The following is a 15593-nucleotide window of genomic DNA, read 5'->3' as shown; positions in this document are numbered from 1 at the left end:
TACAGGGTTTGTCCGGAAAGAAAAGCTTTCGCATTTTTGTGACGGACTTAAATCGCAGAGCGATGGGACCGGTTGGGGGGGAAGGGGGGGGGTCCCCTTTTTAGTTTTCCCCAACCCGGTAGGTCGCTCAATTTTTTCCATGCGCTTGGGGGGTTAGGAGGGGCTTATTCTGGGAACCTCGGGCTTAGTGGTCGCGTCGAATTTTGTGATGGGGGAGAACGATAGAGAAAACGCTATGCGTTTAAAGTTTTTGCGTGAAGCTGGCAAGCCGCCGCGGGAAAATTTTTTAAAAATGCTCAAGAAATTTTTCCCCCGGCGGACTTTTTTTTTTTTCCCTCGGCTGAAAAGGGAGCTCAAAGGACAACAGCTCGAGTGGGTTTGGAAAAAGGGTAAAAGTATTCGACGGCCTCCCTGAACAGCACCCCCGCCCAAGGAGTTCCAGAAATTTTTTGACGCAGGGAAAATCGCTTTGGGCCCAAAAAGTATTGACGCAAAAGGGTCATACTTCGAACAATTTTAAGTTTTTTTACCTATGCGACCCAATAAATTCTTTTTTAAAAAATGCAAAGCTTTAAACTTTCCGGACAAACCCTGTAATTAACGTTTATGTCGCGCAGAAATTAATTCCTTAATATAAAAAAGTTATCGAGTGTGTAAAGTTAAAATAAATTCGATGAAAAAAAAATGAGATATTATAAAAAACTATTCTTGTTTGATGATGTATGATCGTTACGTAATATATGAGCATAATACAGAGTGTATCATAAATAGAATACACATACGCGTTTTGATACAAGCATCTTTCTCCGAAATGCAAATAAAGCTCTTGTAAATCTGCCGTAACATTGAAACCACGATCAATAACATCGGAATATATAATTCTCGATACCACGACATTAATATAATTAGTAACATATTAATTAATGCTAATTAACTCTACATTATTTCATTCTACTAATTATGATTTAACATTTCTTTCTTAAACTTTGTTTATTAAATTCATTCACACGATAGCTTGTTAATTTATTTCAACTGTATCAGTTGTATAAGTTATATATTTAAATATAAACATTACCATTAAATAATTAATAAATAATTAAGATTTAATTAGTCATTCATAATATTATATACCTATATCTTAAAAAAGTATAATATAATTATTTCGAATAATCACTAATAGTGATTATAGGCCTTTGATAATATTAATAAAAAAAGTCTGCTATACGCATATTTTCTTGCAGAAACATTTAACCCTTAGAAGTGATATACGGTTCAAGGTAAGAGCTGTGTCTACATATCTGGATCGTTATATCCGACCTTACGTAATGTGCGGTTCGGCCATCGCAACGAACTGTGGGTTATGGTATGCGGTTAGCTATGCGGCAAACTATAGCTGCTTTGTGTCGGCGCAAGAAAATTATGGGGCACAAAAATACATGAGATGCGTCGAAAAAACGAAACAATAGCAGGGTTTTAATAAAACCCGATTTGACTCGACAATGTAGGAAATAAATTTTTAAATAAATGCAATTTTTTTTCAGAGATAAATGAAATTAAAGTCAGTATTAAACACATCAAAGATATTGTCATAAAATTACAAGTAATGATTAATGAAATGGTTCTACTCAAAATGGAAGTATTTAAATAATTAAAATATATATTATTATGTATATGATATTTTTTATATTTAATATATTTAATTTTATAAGATAGAACTTCGATATAAATATAATTTATATATGTATGTGTGTAAAAGTTAGCGTATTATTTCGTGGAAACTTATAAATTAATATTAAAAGATCTCATTTTCAAAATCAATTTCAATTCTCATAGCGTTGAATATAATAATAGAATTTGTTCATAAAGTATTTAATATTGTTAATAATTAGAACATTTAGAAATGCAATGCAAATAAATATTAAACAACTATACAAGAATTGTTATAGAATAAATAGAATCTCAAAAATTAATCCTAGCGTCTCACCTAGATATTCATACATGTGCTTGTGACTATTTTATTTTTATATCTTTGCTTTTAAAAAAATAGAATTCTTCCTAAATATCATATGTAAAACTATAAATCTCTAAAAAAACCTCATAAAAATGATAATTAATTTTTAAAAAACATCTCGTAGAACAAAATAATGTTGCACAAACTTGACATCTGTATTCTCAGGTATTTCTATATATATTTATAGAAGTTAAAAAATATATTTTAAAAATTCAATTTTGTAAAGAATTGTAATTCTTTCCTATATTTGTATTCCATTTTAATTACGTTATAAATCATTGTCTTCGCATTTTTCTATGTGATTAAGAGTGTCATCTGCGATAAAAATGCATCGTTTTTTTTCCTGTTTTTTGCTTCACCAGTCTACGGATAATATATTTTCGCATATGATTACGAACAACATTGCGGAGCAATTCGCGCTGTTTATAATACGCTTCATATTCCGCTCGTTATATTTGCACGATATACAATGCGGTAATTAGAAGGTGCTCGACGCGGTAAAACCGTTATTACGAAAGATATAATTACGTCGCGCCCGCCGCTTTGTACACGTTTCCATTCGACCAAGAAAATAAGATAAAGTTGAATCGAGAGTCACATATGCACAAAAGCATCTCGCGGTATAACTGCCGCAAAAAACAACGTGCAAAACATAATTGTAAGACGTATAATAATATAAAACGAAATATAATAATATAAAACGAAATATTACTATGTAATATGAAACAATCAAAGTTCAAACAATGCTGAGAACAATTATCCAATATCTCGCAAAAGATTTATAAGTTGCGTTAATACTTCACTATTATTAATATTGAATTCAAATTTTATTTATCCAAAATAACTGTTAAGTGCAATAGAACAGAATAAAAGAAGAACACATTATAATTTACTGAAAATTAATTCTTTAAAGAAATTGCAATACGATCGCAAGCAATAAAAAAAATCACGATTAATTTAATATATTAATATACGTAATCTATAAGAAATAAAAAGCAAAGTTATATAAATATCAATATATGTATATATAATCACACACCTACATATATTTCATAGACTCGTAACAAAAATTGCGCAGCTCTAAAATAAATTTAAATTGGTATGACAAAAACATATATGACTTTCTTGACTTAATTTCTTGAGATAAGATAACATATATCTTGTTGGAAATGTTCTTTTAAATGGCGCTAAACGACGAATAAAAATCTGAATAATCAATTAAATTACATTTAAAATTTACTGACACCTGTCAAATATATCTCTAGTTGTAAGTATTTTGTGCCTTAAATTTCAAGTTTATATGTACATAATAACAATTTAACAAATTTACAAACCTTTTTTGTTTTAGAAATTATTATATTTCTCCTTTTCCTCTCTTTTTCCCATCTCTCATATTCTTCCTTATTTATAGTACAATAATTCTCTTTAATGTATAATAAAGTGCCTAACAAGCAGAGGAGGAGCTTCCCGTACTTGGTATTAAGACGCGTGGGATGCGTGTGAATACTAGTTAGTTGAGCCCCGTTCGTTATCTCTAATTAACCGGATCTAGCGTATCGTTGGAGATAGACGAGAAAGATGAATTGGTCTTTCCTTAGATGGGATGAGTCGCCGAACACGATCTTCCATCCGTTAATGTACGATTCCACTGTTCGCGAGACCGTATAAATATTCGGGTAAACCTGTCAAGATCGCTCGCAGAAGCCATAAATTGTCGGTGACAAGGCCGCGAAAACAGTTTGCGGGATTGGATTTCGTGAATTCCAGGACGGCTTAGCGTTGGCAAAAGAAGTTTCTTGACTAACGAATGGAAATTGTGAAATATTGCTGTTTGCTGAATTTATGGTGTTAAATACGATTGTAGATGAAGATTTAAGACATTTGAGAAGACATTTTTGCTCCAATATGCTTTGCAGTAATCTAAAATATGCTAAGATTATATATAATCCTACGTTTTATATTTATAATCAGTTTTCTTCTTTTCCTTTTCAAAGTTCTCTTTCCCACAACAATTACTGAATTTGCCTCAAGTTTGACCAAAAATATAAATAACCAGAATATCAATTTAAATTCATATGTATCGCAGAGCCACTATAAATCCTTTGCTCTTTCGAATCATTTTAATCAAAAAGAATCGTTTGAAATATTCTGCTATAATTCTCGACCTACTCAATATTCTCCTCTCTTTTCAGCTTTATATTCTTCTACCTAGACTTCGAACAGTTTCCCTTCACTATTTCATCGTGACTTATACTTGTACCTCTCCAGTTCGTTAAATACTCGAGGAAAAAGGTAAAAAGGCGACCAGTTAAGGGCACGCCATTAACAAAAATTATCCATTGCAAACCCATGTACAATAGAAGTGTATGAAAAAATTATCGATTATAAACCAGGTACAATCGTAACAAAGTAATAAATAAAAAAAAATTGCGCCAAGTGAAAGTAGAAACTTGTACCAGTGGAAAATTAAAGTTGCAGACATATATAGAGTCGTATAATGAATCAATAAAAATTTAAATTTGCAATGTAGAATTGTACCATAAAAAACTTATCTTATAAAAAAAAAGATAAACAAGATGCCAAGTCCATGCGCCATGTGAAAAGTGTTAAACAAAAAAGTATTTTTAAGTAAAAAAATCTATCAATTGACAAAAATTTATGTTCTAAAATTAATATCTCTACAAAAAGTAATGTCCAATTATTGCGCGAATAAATAAACATTTTTTATAAAAAATTAAAATTTAAAAACTATGCAATTTAAAATTAATATAAAATAAAAAGAAATAAAAAAATTTTAGTTAAAAAAAACTGGGCGCGCTGCTAAATAATATTCTAATGATATTAAAATTAAATTGTTACTTTTAAAACTCATTGCAGCGCGCCCAGTTTTTTAACTAAAATTTTTTTATTTCTTTTTATTTTATATTAATTTTAAATTTGCATAAGTTTTTAAATTTTAATTTTTATAAAAATGTTTATTTATTCGCGCAATAATTGGACATTACTTTTGTAGAGATATTAATTTTAGAACATAAATTTTTGTCAATTGATAGATTTTTTTACTTAAAATACTTTTTTGTTTAACACTTTTTCACATGGCGCATGGACTTGGCATCTTGTTTATCTTTTTTTTAAAAGATAAGTTTTTTTATGGTACAATTCTACATTTGCAAATTTAAATTTTTATTGATTCATTATACGACTCTATATATGTCTGCAACTTTAATTTTCCACTGGTACAAGTTTCTACTTTCACTTGGCGTAATTTTTTTTTTATTTCATTACTTTTGTTACGATTGTACATGGGTTTATAATCGATAATTTTTCATACAATTCTATTGTACATGGGTTTGCAATGGATAATTTTTGTTAATGGCGTGCCCTTAACTGGTCGCCTTTTTTTACCTTTTTTTAAAGGTGAGTTTTAGAGATTATATCATTCATTTTTGTATATGATAAGCATCTTTAAATAAATAAGCAAATTCAATTTTTCTGGCATTTTCTTATTTTAGGTACATATATATCCAATAATTAATATACAAAATTAAATATTATTCATTACACAATTTGTATCAAAATAATATATTTTTAAAAATTTATTTTAAATTTATTTAATCATTTTTATCATTGTGATTGTAGTGGCAAGGATTTTATTGCTCAGTGTCATTGCAAGCATCTGGCCTGTATATACCATAATATATTGTGTAATACATTGGCTAAGTATGACAATATGGATTTTGATAGATTCCCATGGAATATTGGAATTTTGTCGGACTTGCAGTCATCCACCACATATGCAGCCTACAATTAAAGAACGCATTTATTCCATATTATTTGCTTCTGTTATTGGCATAGTGCACATTTTTATATATCTCAATGCTGTAGATAGCAAAACATTTTGAAAACATCTATCTTTCTATGTTATCTGCTTTTTTGAAAATATTGCAGCAAATTTATTATGGCAATATGCTTGTCCTCCTGCAGTTAAAGAGGCTTAGTACTTTAATATAATCTTTATTATTTGTATCATTTCCTTTTCTTGGGAATTACAGCAATGCTTTTGTACTATATTGTCTTGCATCCCTCAAAAAGACAACATACTTCAAACGCACCAGTTCAAGCAATGTAACTTTGATATTTATTTACTTTAAAAAATGAGAGATAAACTATACAATATGCAATTAACCTTATCTTATGACTTTTATAAATCTTATGATAAAATCTAACTCTCTCTTAATCTTTATTATGAAAAGAATCTCGGTATTATATGAAATAATTTCATTGTAATTAATAGTTTAACTTTCAAAAATTTTGCAAAATAAAATAACTCATACATTGTATTTCTACCATATATATAAAAAAAGATAGGTAAATATAAATAAATAAATATATATTTATGATATACAATAAATAAATATATTTATCTATATATATATATATATATATATATAAAATGTTGGATTTTTATTATATATATATAATTTTAAAAAATCTTTTTTATATGCTAGTTGATTTAATACATCCAATTTTGATTAGATGTATTTTAAATTGATTATATTTATACAGTATTGTTATATTATCTTAAAGACTGCATAGAATTATTTGTGCGAACACTCTTATATGTATGTATAATTAATAGGACCAACTACTAATATTTTTTTTGTCCACTGAATACAAAACAATCTACAATATTAAAATTAAATTATAAAAAAGATACTGATTGATATTTTATTGATGAGAAACTGTACATTTATAATTGTATTAAATACAAAAATAAACATGACATGAAATTGACATATATATACAGATTTTCATACTTATCAAACTTAAAAATATAATATTTTGTTACCAAAGAAGAAAGCACTATTTAAAAACTCTAAAAGGTTCATAATTTGTTAAATTAGTAATTAAATACTGGCATTTTGTATAATTTTAAGCTTTATTCTGTTATTTTCTTTAATGTAATTGAATAGATATTAAACATCCAATGTAGCATACAGATTAAATTAACAACCAAAAAAATAAATCTTAACTTTGAAATATATTTTTGTTTCTTTTAATATAATCACACTGGATTTTGTACTACTATTAATATGAATTCTTTATCTTGTGCCATCATAATTTTATGTTTTTTGCTACGTATGCGCAAGAAAGTTAAATCATTTGTTGGATTCAATTCACGTACGACAGAACGAGCTTATCTGACAATTGACTTATCAACCGTGCTGTATTGAACTGTTGTCGTATTATCTAATGTTGACTTTATAGGAATACCTAAAACAAATATAATTTTATAAATTTTGTTTACAACTACAAGTAAATCATGTCAATGATCTCATGTAATACCTTCTGCATTCACCACTATTGTTCCAACTACCCTTTTATGAGACTGAATTTGTTTCATAGTTTCTTCAACCTCTTATAAATATTTCATCGAAATTTATTAATAAAATTTTATTTTAAATATTCCAATAACGGAAGCAAATCATATGGATAAAATGCGTTCTTTAATTGTAGGCTGCATATGTGGTGGATGACTGTAAGTCCGACAAAATTCCAATATTCCATGGGAATCTATCAAAATCTATATTGTCATACTTAGCCAATGTATTACGCAATATATTATGGTATATATAGGCCAGATGCTTGCAATGACACTGAGCAATAAGATCCTTGCCACTACAATCACAAATGATAAATAAATTTAAAATAAATTTTAAAAATATATTATTTTGATACAAAGTGTGTGATGAATAATATTTAATTTTGTATATTAATTATTGGATATATATGTACCTGCAATAAGAAAATGCCAGAAAAATTGTAAAATAGTTCCTATAGCACTGATATTAGATTTATCTTGTTAAGCTAATCGAATGCTGCGATGATAACTAGCCATTGCCCAACCCATGCTCACAAGTGAGCTGATAATGCTACCTGCTTGATGTACAACTGAAAAAAATTGAAATTGAAAATATCTAACCCCGCACGCTGTCAATTATAGCGGAGGGCAACTATTATTAAAAATATATGCATACTCATACATAGGCATTTATATATTGAAATATTATTGAAATATTATGACCATAAATTTGCAAATAATAACATTAAAATTGAATGTAAAAATTGAAATTGAAAATATCTAACCCCGCACGTTGATTGATTGAAAATATCTACCCCGCACGCTGTCAATATAGCGGAGGGCAACTATCGCGCGTCGTTGTAAAACGTGCGAGATGGAACATTTCCAATACATGCTCTATTTATGTGTTGTGTACGTGTGATATATGTGTGCGCATGTGTTGTATACGTGTGAATACGTGTAGCACGATACTACTATGTTTGCGTGGTCGATGATGACAATGATGACGGGGACGTTTCTTAAAAGAAATTTTTCATATTTCGACTTTGCATTTTATATCTCTGCTTACAAATCACGTAGAGCAGAAATAAAGACACTTTTATTATATAATTCAAACTCAATCTATCGATTAAGTCTAGTATAAACTCGATTGCTTCAGCCGTTATTGAGAATTCGAAATATTATAAAGACTCAAATGTCCGACTCGCGTTAAGATACACGGTTGTCTCGGCTACGTCCTTAACTGGTCGCGAGACACTACCGTGTCTCTTGATTATGTCATTTTTTTCTTGATATGCGCCTATTTTGATATAAAATTTAATAAAGTTTTCCTCCTTGAATTCATTTAAAATTTGAAAAATATGTTCATATAATTATACATATACTAAATTTGCAAATGTTTGTTTTTAAATTTGTCTGTAATTATTTATCATCACAATAATTGGAGAAAAATTTAAAAATAAATTCTGCGTTGTATTTATTATGTAATTTTTTTCTTGATATGCACCTATTTTGATATAAAATTTAATAAAGTTTCCCTCCTTGAATTCATTTATAATTTGAAATGATATATACATATATTAAGTTTGCAAATGTGTCGTCCTCCACAATCTCTTGTTCTTAGAATTTTAAGTCGGCCGAGCGACGCGACCAAGATTTTGATTCAAGTGCTTGCACTTCTAATTGCTAAACATCCCGTATAATCTCATTACTCGCTTCATTCCGCGGTATCCAAGTGTAGAGTCGCGTCTCGGGCCTATTAATATACTCATCTATATCTGGCTATCTATCTGCCTTTATTCGGGGCCTCGATACCGCGGGCGTATCAGATGCAGCATGAAGAAAATGAATCGAATCGCGAATTATGCCGCTCGATCGAATCATCCAGGCACCCACCGGAGGAGAGACTTAATGATCGGCCGATCCGCGGGTTTTTTCGTCGTCGATTTTGCTCGAGCGAGAGCTCGAACGGTATCCTCTCTTCTTCGCCAGACGGATCTATCGCGTCGGATTATCGATTCGCTCGAGGGTCGTCCTCCAATGAATAAAAGGACGCTCGACGTCCGTCCTTCGTAAGACACTTCAAGCCCTCGTCCTTCGCCATCATTAAACTACGGCTAACGACCCAGTTCCTTTCAGACGCCAGTTGCTACTCGACCGAGCGGCAATTAGTTCCGGCTCGGCTTATACGGGGTGTGAGAAAGTTATCCATGAACTGACCTGACACCGATGTTATGAAATAAGGGTCGGATAAAGAGGCTAATATGTAATTGCACACGCTGTGTCGTGTTTGATACGCTTTCGGTATGTAAATATCCCGGGACATTCTTATCGCTTATTCTATAGTTACATATACATGTATAATATGTATTCCATGTTGCTCCTTTTTCAATTTTTAATGGAAGATTTTATATCTTGAATAAGCCATATGAATATTTTATATATTCGATATATCGTTCGAAATCATCTGTGCTAAATTTTATATCTAAAAGTAGTTTTTAATGTTACTTGAAAAAAAATCTTTTTTAAAAAATCATCTATAGTTGCATACAGATATATATGCATATATACCATATTGCCTCTTTTTGAATTTTTTAAAGGAAGACTTTATATCTTGAATAAGCCATATGGATATTTTATATATTTCGATATATCGTTCAAAAATCATCTGTAAATTTTATATCTAAAAGTAGGTTTTAATGTTTGTAGAAAAAATCATTTAATCTTTAATCTAAAATTCTATTTTCTGCCATTCGGTCATTAATTATATAATTCACTCCGGAGAGTTCAATGGTCTCTGTCCGTTGTTTCAGTAACGATTCTTTGTCACGCAATCGATAAGATTTAATTAAATCAAATTTAAATTCAAATTGATTTCCAAGTTTTGACGAGCTCTTGTTAATTTCACTAGTTCGTAGTATTAAGATAATTTAACAATCAAGACTTTCATAGACTCTTCATAAATAATTTCTATATTTTTATCAATCAAAAGCAATTTAATTGTTACAAATTAATATTGTGTTATGTTATCCCTCGAACTTGTTTCTCTTTGAACAAGACATTTATGGAATAAAGAGTAAATTTTAGCGAATAATTGGCAGACATATATTTATTCGTATAGACATTAGAACATCTTGAGGATCTCTACCGTCCCTAATCGCCTTGAATACGTAATGTACCCGACAGTAGGTCAAAGCGCATACTGATAAAGACCAATATACTGATAAGACCAAGAGATTTAGTACGGAAACGTAATTATTCAAATTAATCTCTGCTAAACCTCAAACAGCCAAGTTTACATTGATAAAATATTTTTCATCCAAACTTGTCTGATCTATATAAATTTTTGTCGTTGACCCTAAACTACTGAAAATAATAATTTACTTTTATAATCAACGAAAAAAGATTTCCGAGAAGTTCCTTCGCAACAAAATGAGGACAACGGTTCCCTTCAAGTTAAAGACGCAAGTCGTAAAGATAGAAAATAAACATGGCATGTCGCGCACTATCATATTTTTGCAAATCTGCAGTCCTTCGCCTGTGTCATCAGATAGTCGACGATAAATGTGACGAGGAGGAGCGCGAGCGCGTTGAGCTTCCTCACGTGAACGGAAACCAAGGATGATCCATGGAGTCAGTATAGAAAACGTAAAGGAGTATTTCATAGCACCTTTCTATAGGAACATAGATACCCGTAGGCAGAGGAACGTTGGCAGCATTCAGATGCGCCGCGCGTCGTGCCGCTAAAATAAGGCTTCCTTCACTCGTATATATCCGACCGCCACGATCCCGCATGTATGTATGCATACAGGGTGTCCGAAAGGATTCATGTAATGGCTATGTAGAATATTTGTCGAAATAATAATTTTTCATAATATCACATTTTTATATACTTGCATACATTTTTTCAATATCGAATTCTTGCATTGTATGTAAAATTAGATAAATATATTATTATATATTATTATATATATTATATATATAATATTATTATATACATATAATATATTATTATAATATTGGTGAAAATAAAAGTCCTTCTTAATCACCTCCAAAATAGATAATTTTATATAAATTTAACGTATAAGACGGGCAACAAGAGCCAAATCGCGGATGACAATGCGTTATCCTAACGAAACTAAATAATTTTTCGTTAGAATTAAATACCGGTGCACAAGGCACCAAATTTTTACTTGGACACGGCCAAGATTTTAATATGAAATAATCTCATATTTTGAGATTTAATTTCAATACCCCTTTAACCCCCCTACGGAAAATAAATAAATGAATGCAAGAGAAAAATATAGATCCGAAAATCGCTGAATCGGGAATCGAACCCGAGACCTTTCGCTTGCCGGGCGATGCTCTTCCAGCTGAGCTATTCAGATCCTTTCGATTCTATACTTTTCTCTGTTATATATATATCGCCCGGCAAGCGAAAGTCTCGGGTTCGATTCCCGATTCAGCGATTTTCGGATCTATATTTTTCTCTTGCATTCATTTATTATTTTCCGTAGGGGGGTTAAAGGGGTATTGAAATTAAATCTCAAAATATGAGATTATTTCATATTTAAAATCTTGGCCGTGTCCAAGTAAAAATTTGGTGCCTTGTGCACCGGTATTTAATTCTAACGAAAAATTATTTAGTTCGTTAGGATAACGCATTGTCATCCGCGATTTGGCTCTTGTTGCCCGTCTTATACGTTAAATTTATATTATATTACAGAGCCTTGTTAAAACTCTTATATTAGATAATTTTATTGGAAAAGAAAACTATTAGAAAAATAATAAGTAGTAATTCCTTTTTTTTGCCAGTGATTAATAAAATAAATCAAATAATTTTAACGACCCAACTGGCATAAAAAAATATCTTTATTTATATGTCTAACCAACAATAAAGATATTTTTTTATGCAGTTGGGTCATTAAAAATTATTTGATTTATTCTATTAGAAGAAATATTGTTTTTCTCTCTTCTAGTTTTAAATTATTATATATGTATAGTTTTGAATTGCATATTCTATATACATCGATCTATATATAATTGAAAATTTTGTATACATTTACTGTTAAATTAATTAAGATATTATACACTAACATTATACGAAAATATATTAAATTTTATTGCAATATAAATATTTCTAAGAAAATACTTTCTCGTAAATATAAATCAATTTAATTATTAATATATAATCTCTAAGATATATATCTGAACTAAACTGTGATATTGAATTGCATCGCGAGATGTAATTACGATCCAGGTGATATTCCAGCCGGAAGTAGATAAGACAAAATAGGTCACCTTACTATTAGTTAGCAAGTAACAAAATCCAGGTTTCCGTAACTAGACTTTATCTTCCAACCGATGAGATCGAAGTCTGTTATCGAATATCTAGCCTGATTTATTGAAATCGACGGAACCAACTTCGTCCCTTGTAATGTTCTGATATCGAGTCGGGAATATCGAAAGTAATATTAAAATCACATTTGTAGCACAACGCAGAAATAAGAGACTACTTCTAATTATATCAACTCAATACGATGGGATAAATCTATCCGACACGAGAAGAAAAAAACGAAAGAAAATACAAAAATAAAAAAAAAGTTAAAGTTATCGAAGATTTTCCTTCAGCTCTTTTATTTAAAAAAAAAAAGAAAGACGTGAATTAAAAAATTCGAAATTTTAATTTATCTATCTAATGATTATTAAAAATATTATTAATTAAATCATTTAGTTCTAAAAGGAATAAACAACTAATGATATCTTTTATATAACGCATATGTATTAAATGAAATTCAATGGAATTTTTTCAGATAATCTAAAACTATTTTTGCTGCCAGAAAACTTTCCTTTTTCTCAATATTTGTTCAAAATGTTTAAAGAAATCATGCGGATATTTAAACGCAATCGAGATATCGAAGCGAGAAGATAAGCTAATGACACACTTAATAATGATTGTCTCAAGAATTCCATGTACCTATTTAATTCGCTAAACTATTTTCGTGCTGCAGGTCGCGAAAATTTGTTAACTAATGAAATTCGATGGCTTGCGCGCACATGCTTGGAAAATAGAAGACGTATACCTCGACAAGCTCGCAGTAGCGAGCAGTAAAGATTCGAGGATCGTTCCTACGCGAATCCCACGAAGTCCCATCACGTATCCAATTTCCAGAGATCAGCCAGCTCGATCCAGGGAGCTTTGGAATCAGCAATGAAACGCGCACCGTTAGCCCGAGATGTCTGGTGTCGCGATGAAGTCAGGAAGAGCATGCGCGCCTCTTTGTCAGAGATAAATCAAATAATTTTCGGAGAAAATGCTTAGTCAAGATCTTAATTTCGAAATCAGTGAAACTCCTTGTCAACTGACTTCACACCGACATATAACATTTGGCAGAGTATGATGAATAAGTATATGCGAAATGAATATGTTTCACTTGTAATCGATTCCAATGATTTTGCGAAAGTTTAATACTTTTTTCTATGACTAAAGATCAAAAGATTTATGTGTGACACACATATTTAATACTTATTTTTCTTTCTTTCTTTTTTATTTTCTATGAAATAATTTTTTATCTGAGAAATTCTTGGTACATATATATTTGTGCAGCTTGAAATATGTAGACTTTTATCGAAGTATATTTCGACTAAAATTTCAGAATACACACACACACACACCTGTGTAAATTGTAAATCATCAGGTTCGGACCGCCATCGTTTCATACCTTACACGTAATATGACATCAAATATTCCCCTTTGATTCTCCGATAGTCGATGAAAATTTCGTTTCCGAAAAACAATGCACGCCACCATTCACATCGAACTTTTATACTTCAACGAGCAACTGCATATACGCGACTGCAAAAAATTACATTGTCCCAGCCGTCCGTTATCGATCGTTAAGTCGCGCCAAAATTTCGCATCAAATCGTACATCTGACGGTTTTTGTTTTCCTCACTCCGTCATACTCGCGATCGAAATATATTGGAAAGCATTTCGTTCTTTTTTTATATTTTTTCATCTCTCCTATTTCGGTAGACGATCTCACATATGACGCAATGCACAAATAAAAGAATGAATGGATATAATGTATAGGTAAAAAAATTTAAAAATTGTTCGAATTTTATGCCCCTTTCCCTGCGTCAATACATTTTTGCCAACGCTTTTCCCCATGCTCATAAGATTTCTGGAACCCCTTTGACTGGGATCTGTTCAGGGAGGCCTTCAAGTACTTTACTTTTAAACCGACTCGAGCTTTTTGTCCTTTGAGCTCCCTTTTCAGCCGAGGAAAAAAAAAAAAGTCCCCGGGAAAATTTGGGGATTACCCTGCACAGAGTTGCTTGAGTTCTTCACAAACTTCCACTCGGTGTTGTTTTTTGGCGCATCGGTCAACACTCTGGGCACTCTGGGTTGAATAAACATTAAAAAAATCAGAAACGCCTGCAATGAGAAAATAAAAAATATATATATTTATTTCTGGGACTTAAAATTATTTGATTTTATTTAAGACATCCATGCTCTTTTTATTTTCTTATTACAGACGTTTCTGATGTTCTGAATGTTTACTCAAATTTAGAAAATAATATATATATTATATATATATATTATATATATATTAGTATATATATACATTATATATAATTATTTTGAATTAATATTATATCTATAATATAATTTAGAAAATAATTATATATATATATTATTTTCTAAATTTGAGTAAACATTCAGAACATCAGAAACGTCTGTAATAAGAAAATAAAAAGAGCATGGATGTCTTAAATAAAATCAAATAATTTTAAGTCCCAGAAATATAAAATATATTTTTTTTATTTTCTCATTGCAAACGTTTCTGATTTTTTTTAATGTTTATTCAAATTTAAAATTTACGATCAATTAGTTTATTTCAGATAGATTTTACTTTACGTGTTCACATTCAGTTTTCTGATTATATTGTATTAGTGATGCTTGAATTTTATATTTAAATATTTAAAACTTTAATTTACCTATTCAAATAAAATCAAAGCATCACCGATACAATATAATCAGTTTCACTCGTATCGTTAAATTCATAGATATTTCTGCAAGATCGTAAAGAATACGCGTGATATACGTTCTTAACAGATTAAATAGTAAAGTAGGACGGCCACGAGAAAACCAACGAAGATATATGTCGGTTGTTTTCCTGAAACTCATTGCGCACTGCAGATCTATTAACTTTATGA

At 30.3% G+C, this 15593-nt stretch overlaps 1 pseudogene across 1 annotated transcript; it reads right to left on the bottom strand.

Moving 5' to 3' along the window:
• Positions 1-7076: 7076 nt before the first annotated feature.
• LOC146724360 (dynein light chain roadblock-type 2-like) lies at positions 7077-9699 on the bottom strand (annotated as a pseudogene). The gene is made up of 3 exons (XR_014924102.1): positions 9594-9699; positions 7358-7429; positions 7077-7285 (listed from the first exon to the last, which is right to left on the bottom strand). The product of XR_014924102.1 is annotated as a dynein light chain roadblock-type 2-like (transcript).
• Positions 9700-15593: the final 5894 nt, after the last annotated feature.

The sequence above is a fragment of the Nylanderia fulva genome, unplaced genomic scaffold (assembly GCF_048542155.1).
Source record: "Nylanderia fulva isolate GAGA-0341 unplaced genomic scaffold, ASM4854215v1 Scaffold1360, whole genome shotgun sequence".
Classification (NCBI taxonomy): domain Eukaryota; kingdom Metazoa; phylum Arthropoda; class Insecta; order Hymenoptera; family Formicidae; genus Nylanderia; species Nylanderia fulva.
The sequence above is the reverse complement of the archived record's forward strand: the minus strand, read 5'-3'. Positions and strand labels throughout refer to the sequence as shown.